The 15,005-nt window shown below is 38.6% G+C and overlaps 1 long non-coding RNA gene across 1 annotated transcript; it reads right to left on the bottom strand.

Annotated features, from left to right (window-relative positions):
- Positions 1-8,267: 8,267 nt before the first annotated feature.
- Positions 8,268-13,882, bottom strand: LOC145819627 (uncharacterized). The gene is made up of 2 exons (XR_014360388.1): positions 13,730-13,882; positions 8,268-8,573 (listed from the first exon to the last, which is right to left on the bottom strand). It is a non-coding gene; the product is annotated as an uncharacterized LOC145819627 (long non-coding RNA).
- Positions 13,883-15,005: the final 1,123 nt, after the last annotated feature.

Raw genomic sequence — 15,005 nt, 5'->3', positions numbered from 1 at the left:
CGAATAGCCCAAACCCCTCTCCAGAATAATAAAGACTGGAGTAGTGGTAAGTCTAACCTTAAGTTCATGGAATGATTTCTTGCAGGTCTCACTCCACACAAACTTAACTCCTTTCCTCGTTAATCTAGTCAAATGTGAGGCTAGTTTGGAAAAATCCTTCACAAATCGGCGGTAATACCTGGCCAACCCCAAGAAACTATGGATCTCAAAAGCATTCTTAGGTTGCCCTCAATCTTGAACTGCCTCTATCTTCGATGAGTCTATAGTTACCCATTTCCCGAATACTACATGGCCTAAGAACTTAACTTCTTTCAACCAGAACTCACATTTTCCAAACTTAGCATAAAGTTTGTGGGTTCTAAGTAACTCAAGTACTACCCGCAAGTGTTCCTCGTGTTTCTCCACAGAGCCACAAAGACGACCACAAAGCGGTCTAAAAACTCACGGAAGATCTGATTCATCAAATCCATAAATACAACCGGTGCATTGGTCAGCCCAAACGGCATCACTAGAAACTCTTAATGGCCATACTGCGTATGGAATGCCGTCTTCGGGATATCCTCCTCCCTTACCCTTAATTGATGATAACCCGATCTCAAGTCTATCTTAGAGAAACAACAAGATCCCTTCAACTGATCAAACCGATCATCTATACGAGGCGTTGGGTACTTGTTCCTAATAGTTACCTGGTTTAACTTCCGATAATCAATACAAAGTCATAATGCTCCATCTTTCTTTTTAGCAAACAGAGACGGTGCTTCCCAAAGTACTAGGACGGATAAAACTCTTGTCTAACAATTCCTGGAGTTGAACCTTCAACTTACTCAACTCAGTACGGTGCCATAGAAATTGGTGTCGTTCCAGGCACTAAATCAATAGAGAACTCGATCTCTTGGTGAGGTGGTAAACTAGTAAGGTCCTCGGGAAAGACATCGGGATATTCACAAACCACCATTGGCAACTCAACCTGGATTTCATCACATTCACTATTCAAGAAGCTAGCAAGGAGGCAACTAAGCTCATTCCGCCCACGCGGATCATATACCAGTGATAAAACTTTATCCACCCGGTCCCCCAAGAAATAAAAACAATCACCTCTTAGAGTACATACAGTAACTCTCTGACGGTAGCAATCTATAATAGCTTGGTATGACAATAACCAGTCCATATCCAAAATAACATCAAAACTAGCCATGTTAATCAATACAAACGCAAATGGAAGTCGACGACCGGCAACCTCTATGTCACAACCCCGATATCCCTGTTTCAAAACAACCTCACCACTGATCGGTGACTCTACACAAATAGGAGATGTTAATTGAGCCAACCCTAACCCCAAAACCGATGCAAATGTAGATGATATAAATGAATGGGATGCACCCATATCAATTAACACACTAGCAACTGAATTACAAAACAAGAAAGTACCTCTCACAATAGAAGGCGCTGGTACAAGATTTGGCGCGGTAACAGCATACACACGCCCTGTAGGCCTCTAGTCTACCTGCTCACCTCTCGGAGCATAAGACTGATGCACTGATTGAGCCGAAAAAGGCTCCCTGATTGGCCCTCGAGGCATGTGCTAACTGTGCTGGCTGATAGCTCTGTGTTTGCCTCGAACCAGATGCACCAGGTGTGCCACCTAACTATAGGCAAAACCTCTTCATGTGCCCCGCCTGCCCACACTGATAACAAGTGAGCGACAGGCCTCTCCCCTGACTCTAGCTCTGAGAACGAGCTGAAGACTGTGCAGATTGCTGCCCTCTTCCTCTCTGCGAGCAAGCTGGAGACTTGTGGCCCAATTGGCCACACTTGAAACAAGTAAAATCTCCCTGACCACCTCTCCCAGAACCCGAACTAGGTACCGAAAAGGTAGAACTCGACTTTGCTCCCTGGGACTGCTGGGGTTTAGGGTCCTTCTGCCTCTTGATGTCCCATTGGGCATCCTGATTCTTCCTGAAGCCCCTCATCCTCTCTTCCTCTATCTGCATCACAGTCTCAAGATGAGCCACCGCCTCTGCAAGGCGTTCGTAATCTCTAATCATCGAACCATCCAATTAAACATCAGTCCGGTCCTCAACCTCTTCTCAAACTCCAAGCAACGGTGCTCCTCAGTCGCCACTAGCTCGGGTGCAAACCTAGACAAGCTGGTAAAGGTGGCTTCGAATTCTGCCACAAGTGTGTTCAGCTGCACCAACTTAGAAAACTGATCTCTCAACTTCTCCCTAACTGTGGGAGGTAGAAACTTCTCCTGGAAGGTGTTGACGAAGGCCTCCCAAGTCCCTCTAATGCGCCCCTACGCATACTTTCACCATTGACCCACGTCTCCCTTCAGCTGGAAGGACGCCAAGGTCACTCTCAAATCTCTGTCTTCGATGTTGTAGACACCCCATTTTTGACCGACCTTAAGACTCAGACATAACTAATTGAGCGCTCGGTGATGACGCATGTTGTGCTCATTCTGAGGTTTCAGAGTCTCGGCTGAGAGCCTTGCCTCCGGACTTTGGGGCTCTTTTGTGCTTCACCTCGGTTTGCGAATTGGGTCCTGCTTTCTCCGTTTTCTCTTCCCGAAGGAAGGGAGAGGTCTCGTAGACCATCTCTCAGTGGCCGTAGGCTACGTTTCGTGGTCGTAGACCACTTTTCCCGTTTGGAGACCAGTTTTTGTTTTTCGGAGCCGTCGGCCGCGCGCCTCGGTTCGGGACCGCTTAACTTTTTCCGTTTGCTCCGATTTTTGGCACACACCTTGTTTCCTCTCTCTAGAGGGACACTGTGGCCCGGGAGACCACTTTCATGGTCGCACGCCACTTTCGACGCTTAGCAGTCAGTTTTCGGGGCCCCGACTGAGCGTTTTGGCCCCCGAACCCTCGTTTTGCATCGGTTAGGGTTTATTTTTGGCATGGACCCTAGTTTCATTGTTAGGAAGGTGGTACAAGGGTGGGAGACCAACTTTTCTTCTTGGAGACCAGCTTTCTCCTTGGAGACCACTTTTCTCTCTCTTCCAGCCAGTTTTCTTGTCGGGAAACTAGTCTCCCTCACTTTTGGGCCATAATTTCTGATCTCCCCATACCACCATTGTGTTGTGTTCATCTGGGAGGCCACCTATTTGGTATGGCCGACCACCTTTGGTGCTTGACCCTTTTGACCCCTTGGTCTCCCTTACTTTGAGCCATAATTTCTGGTTTCCTATACCACCACTGTGTTGCATTCACCTGGGAGGCCACCTGTTTGGCATGGTCGACCACCTTTTCTTGTTGACCCTTTTGACCCCTGGTCGGCCGACCAGGGGAAGTGGTCGACCGACCACTTGAACTGGTCAACCAGCCATCTCCTTTTTGGCCTTCCTAAGTTGTATACAGCTGTGCCAGTTGGGAGGCATTTGCCCCATCCTCCGAGATTTAACCCTTTTGTTTGTCTTCTTAAGGAAGCTTTGCCCCTTTTTTCTTAGCTTCTAAGAAAATCTTGGCCTTTTTTCAAGCTTCTTGAGGAAGCTTGACCCCTTTGGTCTAGCTTCCTCAAGAAGCTTGACCCTTTTGGTTTAGCTTCTTTTAGAAGCTTGGTCCCTTTGCTTGAGGCTTCTCCAAGAAGCCTTGGACCTCTTCTTCTATAAAAGAGGCTCTCCTCTCCATTTGCAAAGGTTGAACACTTTGGCTAAGTCATACATACACTCTCCTCCATATCCCTCTATTCCAAGCTTCAAACTCCATAGTTCTTGACCCCTTTGCCTACCACCTCACAACCACACCTCCCCATCATCCATCTAAACATTTTGGAGCTTGTTTTCAGAAGCTAAGGAGTCACATTGTTGGTCCAGAGCTGCTGGAGTTGCTGTGCTACAAGAGTAACACATTTCTTCCCTTTCAAGCACTCTTTTTGCTTCATATCTTAGCCCTATTTGCAAGCATCTTTGGGTTTTATCATAAACTGAAAAAAGTTTTTTTTTGAACTTATAAACATGTTTGTTTAAGGTCATTTTTGTGTTGGGGGTCATCTACCCCCTTGCATGCTTCATTTTCTCATGTTTTGAGCTATGCATTAGAGTATTTGTGTTGGCCTTGGTTTGGCCTTTTAGACACTGAAATCCAGCAGATTTTTAGTGGCTAACATGTGTCTTTGAGCTTCAAAATCAGAGAGGGGTGACCCTCTCACCCCTTGTTCTCTTTACTAGCTTTGTTGGCCTTCCAAAGGGGCTCCTACTTGCATGTTTCAAAGCCATATTCCAGGCCCTATTTTGTGAGTTTTAAGATCTTCATAGGCTCTATTCAGAGCCCATTTTGCCATATAAAGTGTCTATTATGCATGTGTAGAACAATCCTATTCAAGGCCTTTCAAAGGGGCTTTCACTTGCATGCTTCCTAGACTAATTTTAGGACCTTTTTGGTGGGTTTTAGGACCCTCATAACCTCTTTACAGAGGTGATTTTTCCATTTTGTGTGTCCATCATACATGCGTAGAATAACCCCTTGCATGGTCTTCCAAAGGAGCCTATCATTCTTGCATGCATTGATTGAGTTTCAGTGGGTTTTTGGGCATATTGTGGCATGGAATACTTCTATTTTTGGCTGGTTTGGTGAGCTCTCATATGCTTCATATAGTTGTAGTACAACTTATGGTTCACTAGCTTTCTTTGCATGCTTTGTTGACCCTTTATTTTAGCACTTTTTGGCCATGCCTTAAACTGATTTTATGCATATTTTGGACTGCCCTAGCTCTGTTTTTGGGTCTCATGGTCGAATGATGCTTGTTTTGCATGCTTGTAGTTCAATACACTTGCCTAGCTTTGAGATTTGAGGTCTATTGCATGCATATACTGAGGTGTTTTCATGCTTTGGGGTCATTTTGCATCATATTTCAGAGCCTATGTGAATGCCATATCCTCATATTTTCTTCTCTTTAAGTGTGCTTGAGAGTTGTGCATGAATCCTTTGTTTTCGAACCATTGAATGAGCTCCATTTCTTTGTATTCCGAGCCATCATTTTAGGCCATTTCCCCACTATTTCAGACCTGTCTAGGGTTTGTTTGGGTTTGGTTTTTCCATTGGTTCATTGCTTTGTGTACCTCCAGTGTAACCCGCTTCACTAGTTTCGGTACCCGAGCCATCTAGCATGCATTGTGTGACATATTTGCATGATTCGGGACCATTGTACATTATGTTTCAGAGCTGGAAAATGTGTGTTTGCATGCCATACTTCATCCTTTGCCATGCTTAGTTAGAGTTGCATGTTATGCCTTAGGGTCGATCCTTTGCATCCGTGAATGCTTGCATGTATTTCGGTTGTCTCATTTCCATCATATGGCCACTAATTTGGGCGCGGCTGAGGCCTCTCCATTTTGGTATAAGTCTATCGCGCATTGTGTATGCCATGTTGCAATGTGTTGTGCATGTTATGTTGTTTTAGGCATTGTGTATGCCATCTCATTTCCTTGCATTGCGCATGCTAGGTTGTTAGTCACATTATGTAAGCCATATGGTTCATAGCATTGTGTATGCTAGTAGCATGTTTGCATCTCATCCTTGCATGTTTGCATGATTAGGTCGCATTACATTAGGATTGCATGCTAGTTGCATTTGTGCATGTCATGCCATCCTTATTTGTTGCATTGTGTTTGGAGTGGGGTTTAGTCCAAACACGGGAAACGAGGGCCGTTTCGTACTCCAAGTGACGAAACGTGCCTCGATTCTCGGTCGCCGACACTTTTGACTGTCCATGATAGAGTTGTTGGCTTTACTTGCTTATATGTGTATTCAATTCATATTGAGTCGTGCAATTCGACTCCTCGGCCATCATGCATCGAGATGCGTGATTGGTGGCACAAGGATCGAGGATTACATCCCCTTGAGCTTGTGCAAGGACAGGGAGAGTGATCTTGCACACATATGTTGAAAATATATTGCCTTCTCTCTCTTTTGCCTTTGTTGCAAAAAAACCAGAATCCAGGGGCAGAAAGTGGTTGGCCGACCAGGTTTTCTGGCAGGCCGACCACCTTTTTTGGTTCCCACCACAAAGGGTGGTCGGCAGGTGTCTCCTAAGCCAATATCTGGTCGGAAGCCTTTCCAGGGTGGAGTTTCAGCTTCTTGGAGCCTTGTATAAATTTCTAAAATCAGTTGCAAACAAAGGCGAGGCGAGGCATCGCGATGGAATTTCCCGACGAGGCGACTCGAGCATGCATGCATCCATCGTCACCCAAACAGAGCTGAGGCAGTCACATTCATGTAGTTTACATGCTTACTTAGCTAGTTTATTAATTAGTTAATGTTGTGTAATAATTAGCTATAGCTGTTATTTATTCGGACTGTATTATTTATTCGAACCCCTCGAGGGGGGCAATGTTGTAATAAGTGTGCGTGTGTGTGATGTATGTCTTCCAACCCCACGTCTTTCTCCCTTTTATTTATCAGCTTATGATGGTTAGATTAGGGCATGTTTCAATTAGCATACTTATGCTTGCATGTTTGCATTCATTCATCTGTCTTGCATGCACCGGGCTCGGCGCATCATACTAACTGCATTGTATGTCAATTCGGAGTTGAATACGTGTTAGTTGTAGTATTTCACATGCCATTGTAGAATAGCCGAGCCTATTTTAGTTGTATTTTGCATGTGTTGCATTAGGCATTCCAACATAGTTAGGATTCATGCATAATTTCTAATCAACTTCTGTTTTGGCTTGGAGTACTCGGTAAGTTTTATGCTTTAGCATCCTTACATGCGTGTGAGTGACTGCCATGATAGCATGCTTGCCATGAGGCTATTTGCTTATGTGATATACCTGCCTGAATGCCTGTGGGTGAAGGTTGGATTATTTGAATTGGAATAATGCATTGACTATGAGTTTTAAGCTCACTAGATAGTGGCAGAACCATGTTTTCTAAGCCCACCCGAGGGTGGCAAAATTTGTATTTTAAGCCTACTTGCGAGTAGCAAACCGCTTTCAAAAACAAACATGAAATGTTTTGTTCCAATTCAGGCGATCCGGTCTATACTTGTATGCTGTGCGCATCCCGTAGTAAATCTAGGCTAACAACCGGAATAAGAGTACATAATGATTTCAAAACTCGATATCATGGTTAGTAGAGACCGATCTTTGATCGGGCGAGCGGGGGTGCTCATGAAGTGATATTCCCCAATCGTACCCAAGTTCCCGAGTCGAGGCAACTTTGGTTATGACGGACACGTGGCCTTAGGCAAACGACTCAGGGTTTCCTAAATTCCCCAAAATAAAATATTTAGGTGGCGACTCTGTATCTGGCAAAGCAGTCCATGTTTGGCACTTCTTTCAAAAAAATCTGTTTTCAAAAACGATTTGCTGGATTTGGACACTTTGATGATTCATCGGTCTTGCATTGCACTCTGCGAGATTAGATACAGGACCGTGACAATTTGAGTCCTGAACTGTAGTGAGCCCATATGAACAGAACGGGGGATTTCCCTCCCAGGACGTTCGGGGACGTCTACAGATGCCGAGCATCTCAAACATCTTCACCATTTGTTCTAGCCACTTATCTGCCTTCAGTGGCTCATTGGGATCACCTAAAAACTCATCCGGACTTGATAGAAAAAATTCTCTGTTCAAGAAAGACGGCCCTGCCTCAGCTACTTGGGCTTGGACTTGATTCTCAGTCCTAGGAATGTCCATGGATTCCTGCAAAGCTCCGTCCATTTCGTGGGCTAAGGCATCCATGGCCTGCTGTCCAAATAGTTCGGCCACGTTGGCCTGACCAACACCCTCCTCCTATGCCGGAATATCATCCGATACCGGCATCTCTTACCGTCTAGGCCTTCTACGCCTACCACCATGTCCACGTCCTGACATCCTAATAAAGGTAACAAAAGAAATTAGCACATTTACAAATGTGCCAAAGCTAACTCACTCGTGTCCTAATACGGTGGACAACAGTAATTCACTCTACGTAAGTATGTATTCACAGAAACAGATACGAATTTCAATTCCGGATAATGATCGTCCCGCAGCGTTACCAGAGTTCCAATTAGAAATAGCAGTGATCAAGTGCTCTTCTAACAGGACTTCTAGGAACCCGTGGACCCAATCAACATCCTAAGAATTTAATTCCATACCCATATTATCACATAAGCATGTTATCATATAAACCCATATCATTCACACTTAAGTCTCTAGCAAGCGAGACAAACCCATTATGGTACTAACCACTTGCCACGTACCCAAAGTATTCAAATCCGGTACGCTCTGATACCAAGTTGTAACGCCCTCAAAAAAATTCAATAAATCCAACTCATGAACGGAAGAATAACAGAAATATAATACTTTCATTCATCAGAGTTCGTATTACAAAAGATAACACATGCAGTATACATTCATAGATATATATCCTGAATCTATAGCATGTAACATCAGTTAATGATCAATAAAATAAACGCCCTACGGGCTTACATCTTTCCAAGTCATTTCTTGGTTACAACAAAAGAGAGTCATAAGCTCTGTACATATAAAGTCCTCGGCTTGAATAAACATTTAAGTACAAAACAACAAAATAGAGCATCCAGCTCCTAGGTCCTCCCAAGTTACGTCCTTGTGGGAAGCATGTCACCGGTACCTGAAAATGGTTTTCCAAGTAGGGTGAACCAAAACCCAATAGAAACAATGTAACACAATATATGAGAATTAACAAGATATAAGCATGATGCACATTTTCATTGTCCTACAACATAATCTTTATAACTTTTTCGAAGCCATGGTATGCCCAAACTTACATTCCATTCCATTCATTTTTGTTCAATAGATACATACACTACATTTAATCCACCCAATAGAGGAATACATTCACTTCTATTTTTCATTTAACGAAAATTTTGTCCGCGGGAATCGGCACCCATGTATACAAATGGTTTTCGAGACTTCCACCCTGAACACACAGGCCAACTTAGTTCAATAGAGTCCATCCCCTTTCTTCTCCTCAAAACATGGAGTACATCCAATTTCTCCTCTGAAATATCATACATATACAATGTATATAATTCATAATCATATTCAATGATAATGGTTAAAGGATTAGTTTCAATTCGCCTAATCAACATGCAATGCCTATAATAATCATGACTATCCTCCACCGATAGCCCAAAACAGTTATCTCTAAACCGTTACGCAACCTTTACAACAGATAATTCATCAAATTTCCATAGGTGAATGATTAAACAAATCCAACAACACCATTCATGTATACATCCTCTCAATTTCACATTCTCCATACCAATTTCATTATTTGTACAAAATAATTATCCAAGACATTTTAAGGCAAAACCCCTCATTTTTCGAATATCATCCCAAAGGCCAAAAATCAACCATTTTGACACATGATAATTTCATATCTAAACCCCATAATCATTTATATAAAACCCACATAGAAAACCCTCTTTTCAAACTTGAACCCAAACCCTAGGTTAGCCTAAAACATGCCCAATCCCACCATTTTCACACAACAACCTATAATCAAGTTGAAACTCATATTAAGGTGCATAGAGTCCTTACCTTTAAAAGAGAAGATCAAGCAAAGCAAAGTGGAATCCTCAACAACGTCGAAACCAAATTCCAATCGAATCAAAATGGAGCTCTTGGAATGCTCTAACTCTTTCTCAAAGACACTAGGGTAGAGAACCCAAAGGATCTAGGCGAAAATATAGAGAGAGAAAGTCAAGATCTAGGTTTTTGGGAAGTTTTAGAGAGAGAGAGAATAATGAAAAAGTGATATAAAATGTCGTTTTCGCGATTTGATATACGCACAGTTCGGTCGAGCGCAAGATTTGACGCTCGAGCGTCAGACACAAAAAGTTGTTCCACTCAAGCGCAAGAAGTCTCGCGTGAGCGTAGAATACAAACCTCCAGTACTTTTGCAGACAACAGACAAACCGCTCGAGTGCAATAAAGACCGCCCGAGCGCCCATTTTCTCGAGTGTAGGAAACGCTGCTCGAGTGTGAAAAACATCCATCCAGTACTTTTGCAGACGCGCAAAGTACTAGGAGTTTGCAAACCCCGCTCGAACGCAGAAAGGGCTGCTCGAGCGGAGGACCAAAATTTTGGGCAACACAAGTTTTGAAAACTAAGCAACCAACCTGTTTTAAACACACCCAACACATCCAAATAACCAAATTTAGGGAGGAATAAAGAGGAAAAGACAATGAACAACATACAGAAACCGTAGATCCAAGATCGGACTACCATAAATGTCGGGTCAAAATCGGGATCGCTAAAAAATATAAGTGAAACAACTCACTTTTTTTTTTCTTTTTCTGATGTGAGATTATAAAATAAAAGTTAATAATTATTTGGACGGAAAGTTTATTTCTAATCAAGTAATCTCAGTCTTTCAATCTTTAATCAGATCAATCTTTAGTTTATTTCAAATCAAACAAATCTAATCAATATATTTTGCTAAAACTGCTAAAATCACGGTTAAACCAACAAATCAATCAAATCAAAATAATTTAGCCTAACCGACTAGGTCATAATTAATTAATTAAAATTTTTAAATTTTAAACTATATTGAATTGAAACATGCATAACACCACAATATTAAATAGGATGGAACTATAAGATTCACTTTATATGAGTAAAATAATTCATTTTTTTCCTATTTTTTCGAGGTGTGATTATAAAATAAAAGTTAGCCAATGGAGATTTTCTTCATTGTTTAAAATTAAGAAAATCAAGAAAATTAGTATGAGATATTGAAACTCTCACAAGGCTCTTCACTACATGGGATGAGAGTATAAGATTCTCTTAATATGAGTAAAACAACTCATTTTTTTCTTTCTTTTTTCGATATGGGATTATCGAATAAAAACTAGCCAATGGAGATTTTCTTAATTATTTAAAATTAACAAAATCAAGAAAATTAGTATGAGATATTAAAACTCTAACAAGGCTCCTCACTAAAAGGACCATTTTCCTTATCTATACACTAGTATATCACCTGTGCTATGCACGAGATAAAATAATATATTATTTAATAAAAATATGATAATTATATTTAATTTTTTTATATATATTTTGTAAAATAAAAGTTAAATGGAAACTAACCAATCAGGATTTTTTTAATTGTTTAAAATTAAGAAAATTAAAAAAATTAGTATGAGATATTGATCATATAGCTTCTCACTAAAAATCTCTTTTTATTTATATAAATGGGAGTATAAGATTCACTTTATATAAATGAAACAATTCAATTTTCCTTTTTTTTTTTTTCTCGATGTGGGATTATAAAATAAAAGTTAAATGAAAGCTAACTAATGGGGATTTTCTTAATTGTTTAAAAGTTAACAATTGTTCGAGTTGAAAGTTTTATTTCGAATTAAGCAATTTTAGCCGTTTAATCTTTAATTAGGTCAATCTTTAATTTATTTTGAATCAGAACAAATTTAACTAATATATTTTGATAAAACTGATAAAATCGTAGTTAAACCAGCGAATCAGTCAAACCGAAAACGGTTCACCCTATTGGCTAGGTCAAAGGACCAACCAACTTATACAAAAATTAATAAATCAAGACTTTTAAATTTTATTTTAATTTTAAAATTTAATCTGTCTTGAACTGAAACATACACAACACTACAATATTAAATGGGGCAAAGGTTTATATAGTGAAACAACTAATTTTTTCCTCATTTTCCTAATGTGGGATTGTAAAACAAAAGTTAACAGTTTTTTGGACAAGAAGTTTATTTATAATCAAGTAATCTCAGTCGTTCAATTTTAATAAGGTCAATATTATTTTATTCCAAATCAAACAAATCTTAGTGTTTGGAGCTTCTAGAAGACTTCTCTCTTAAAACCCCCTTTATAAGATTCATTTTATATAATATAAATGAAACAACTCACTTTTTCTTTCTTTTACCAATATGAGATTGTAACACTTTATATAAGTGAAGCAACCTTTTTTTTTTTTCCATGTGGGATTGTCATTATTTTAAAGTTAAATATTATGAGAGTTTCAAAATCTCATACAATATTATTTTTAAAATCAAAACGTCTATGTGAGATTGTAAAATAAAAATTAAATGGAAGCTTGCCAAAATTAAGAAAATCAAAAAAATGAGTATGAGATACTGATCATATGGCTTCTCACTAAAAGTCTCATTTTGCTTATATAAATGGGAGTATAAGATTGAATTTATGTAAGTGAAACAATTCACTCTTTCTTTCTTTTTTCGATGTAGGATTTTAAAATAAAAGATCAATGGAAACTAGCTAACGGGAATTTTCTTAATTATTTAAAATTAAGAAAATTTAATAATTTTAGAATAAGGGTTTGGAGCTCCTGGAAGGTTTCTCCCTAAAAAGGTCATTTTTCTTATATAATATATAGATAGATAGATACTGAAACAAGCTTTGTTTTTTTCTTCTTCTTTCGATGTGGGATTATAAAATAAATCATAAACTAATTAGACTTTTATTTTTATATGGTTAAATGGAAGTTAGTTAATGTAATTTTTTTTAATTGTTTAAAATTAATAAAATATGTATGAGAAATCGCGATTAAACCGGCGAATCGGTCAAACCCAAAATGATTCAGCCTAATCGGTTAGGTCACATGACCAACCTAAATGTTATTTTAATTTTAAAATTTAAACTATCTTGAATTAAAATATACACAATACTACACTATTAAATCACTTAATGAGACAAATTAATCAATTTTCTAAAATTATTAATTTTTTAATTTATAAAATAGATTAAAAAACTATTGAGTGATTTATTTATTTAATAACAAAAACATTTCACAATCTCTCCATCCTAATTTCTCTCACCAATTTCCAAAAAATAAATATTAAAACTTGCCTTCCTTCTCTCTTCCCAAAAAAATCAAATAATATTTTTTATGAAAGTTGTAGATGTCTATCTATATCTTATATATTATATTATAGCATAACAAAAAAAAATAAAAATAAAAATAAAATAAACCAAACTAAAAATCAAATATACAAACAAATAAAATTAATAAATTTGATTTTTATTTATTTGGTTAGTCTAATTGTTCTTTATTCTTTTTTAATGCCCGTAATGCCCGTGCAATGCATATAAATGGAAAATACATGTGAAAACCATGCTAACAAAGGCCCAAAAGATAGAAAAATGAATTAGAAAAACAAATCTGGGCCAGGCAGAAAATCGCACTTGCGGTGTGCCTTGGCCGCACATGCAGAACTCTCACCACACATGCGCCGACATATGCAATTATTTCAGAATGTACTGCCTTCTCTGCTCTGTTTTCTGCATGTACAGTCCTCCTCGCCGCACGTGCGGTTCTAGGTGTTTCAGAACCAAAAATCTGCTATGTTTTTGAACTCCCATCTTTCCAAAAACCAACTCCATTTTTGTACAAATCAAGGCCCAAAACTTACTAAATCATGGTGAATGAGCAAATTCTAAGTTCAAATCAAAATCATAACTTCAAAACGAGCCCATTGGCATTGAAAAAGAAAAGATCAAGACTTTGAGTGTAAGGGCAAAATCAAAAACCATAAAAATGTAACCTTCCACCTCAAATCCATGAATTTCTTCCTCCATCTACCAAAAATCATGCAAAGAGCAAGTAATTGAACATGAATGATGCTATGTATGCTATGCATGAACATGGATTCCTTTATTTAGGGTTCTTGACACAAACTACACTACCCAATTCCTAATTCAACTCAAACTCTACAATCTCATGTACAAGATAACTTAATCTCAAGGGTTTAGTCAAGAATTCTTACCTTTGATTATGGAATTATGGAAGATTGACTCTAATCCTCTAGATTCTCTTCTCTTCTCCTTTCTTGAGCCCTCTCTCTTTCCTTTCTAGAATTCTCTCTACAAGAGTTCTAACTCTCTTTCCTTTTTATTATGAGTGAGTGCCAACATACAACATACCTAGCCCAAATTCCTTAATCAAATTTTAAGCTTAATTTAATTTAACTTACAATCACTTAAATCAAGTCATTTCTCACTATAACCTAATTTAACTCAACCCAAACTTAAACTAATTAAGGTGAATTAGGCTCTAACCACCTAGGCCAACATTTAATTTCTGACCTTATAATTTAACGAATTAGACAGGTCTAGTTCATATATTCTCATATTTGTCAATCAAAACATAATGCAAATAGCATATGGCTCATGATTAACACACGCATATAAGCATATAAGATAGGCAAGTCACATGTAAACACATAATTAAGGTAAGCCACAAAAATAACAGTTAATTACGAATGTGGGTGTTACAGTCACAAATGACAAAACCATGCCAAAACCCTTCCTCACAATCGTGTCAATGGAAAGAAATGGATCTAAGACTTTGGACATGCATCACTTCCTTCTGATTGTAACATTACGCATTTATTGCTGCACTTTGGAAAATAATGGTTGTTTTGGAATGATGTTTCAAGAAAAAAGTGGTTTCAAAAATGCCAGAGAAAATGGTAAAAGAACCCATCTTTTATTGTTGAAAGGATCTATTTCAATTTTTGAAGCATCTTTTATGTATGGATTCTTTATGCATGGTGGAGGCATAACTCAACTACATAAAGTAACTACTGACTGTGAAACATAACTATGATTCTTTTGAGACTCAGTTCCTACAGTTTTCTCTATCATGATTTCTCCTGTTCCAAAAGCATCTTTGGGAAGTTCTATTATTTGGTCATGGCAAGATAAGTTGGAACCAAAATCAGAGATACCATTTGAACCACACAAAACAAAAGGAAAGAACTTAATTAGGGTAATTAAATTAGACCAATCAGATGTGAATATGTAGTAGATCATACTGTAATAGCTAATGCATATAGATGATGAGCTACTAAGGTGAAAAGGAAGTTAAAAGCTAGTTCTTACGTTTAAGTAACATAGTATAAAACAAAACAAAGAATACCTAGCTTTCGAAAATTTTATTTTGATAAAGGTATTTAAGGGGGGGGGGGGGGAGTAGCATGGTTAGAAGTTACTTATCAAAACAAAGAGCAAAATAATGGCAACTCCCAAAATTTTCAACAT

The sequence above is a fragment of the Camellia sinensis genome, chromosome 2 (genome assembly GCF_055761805.1).
Source record: "Camellia sinensis isolate YWXY chromosome 2, ASM5576180v1, whole genome shotgun sequence".
NCBI lineage: Eukaryota > Viridiplantae > Streptophyta > Magnoliopsida > Ericales > Theaceae > Camellia > Camellia sinensis.
This window is presented reverse-complemented; position numbering and strand designations above follow the sequence as displayed.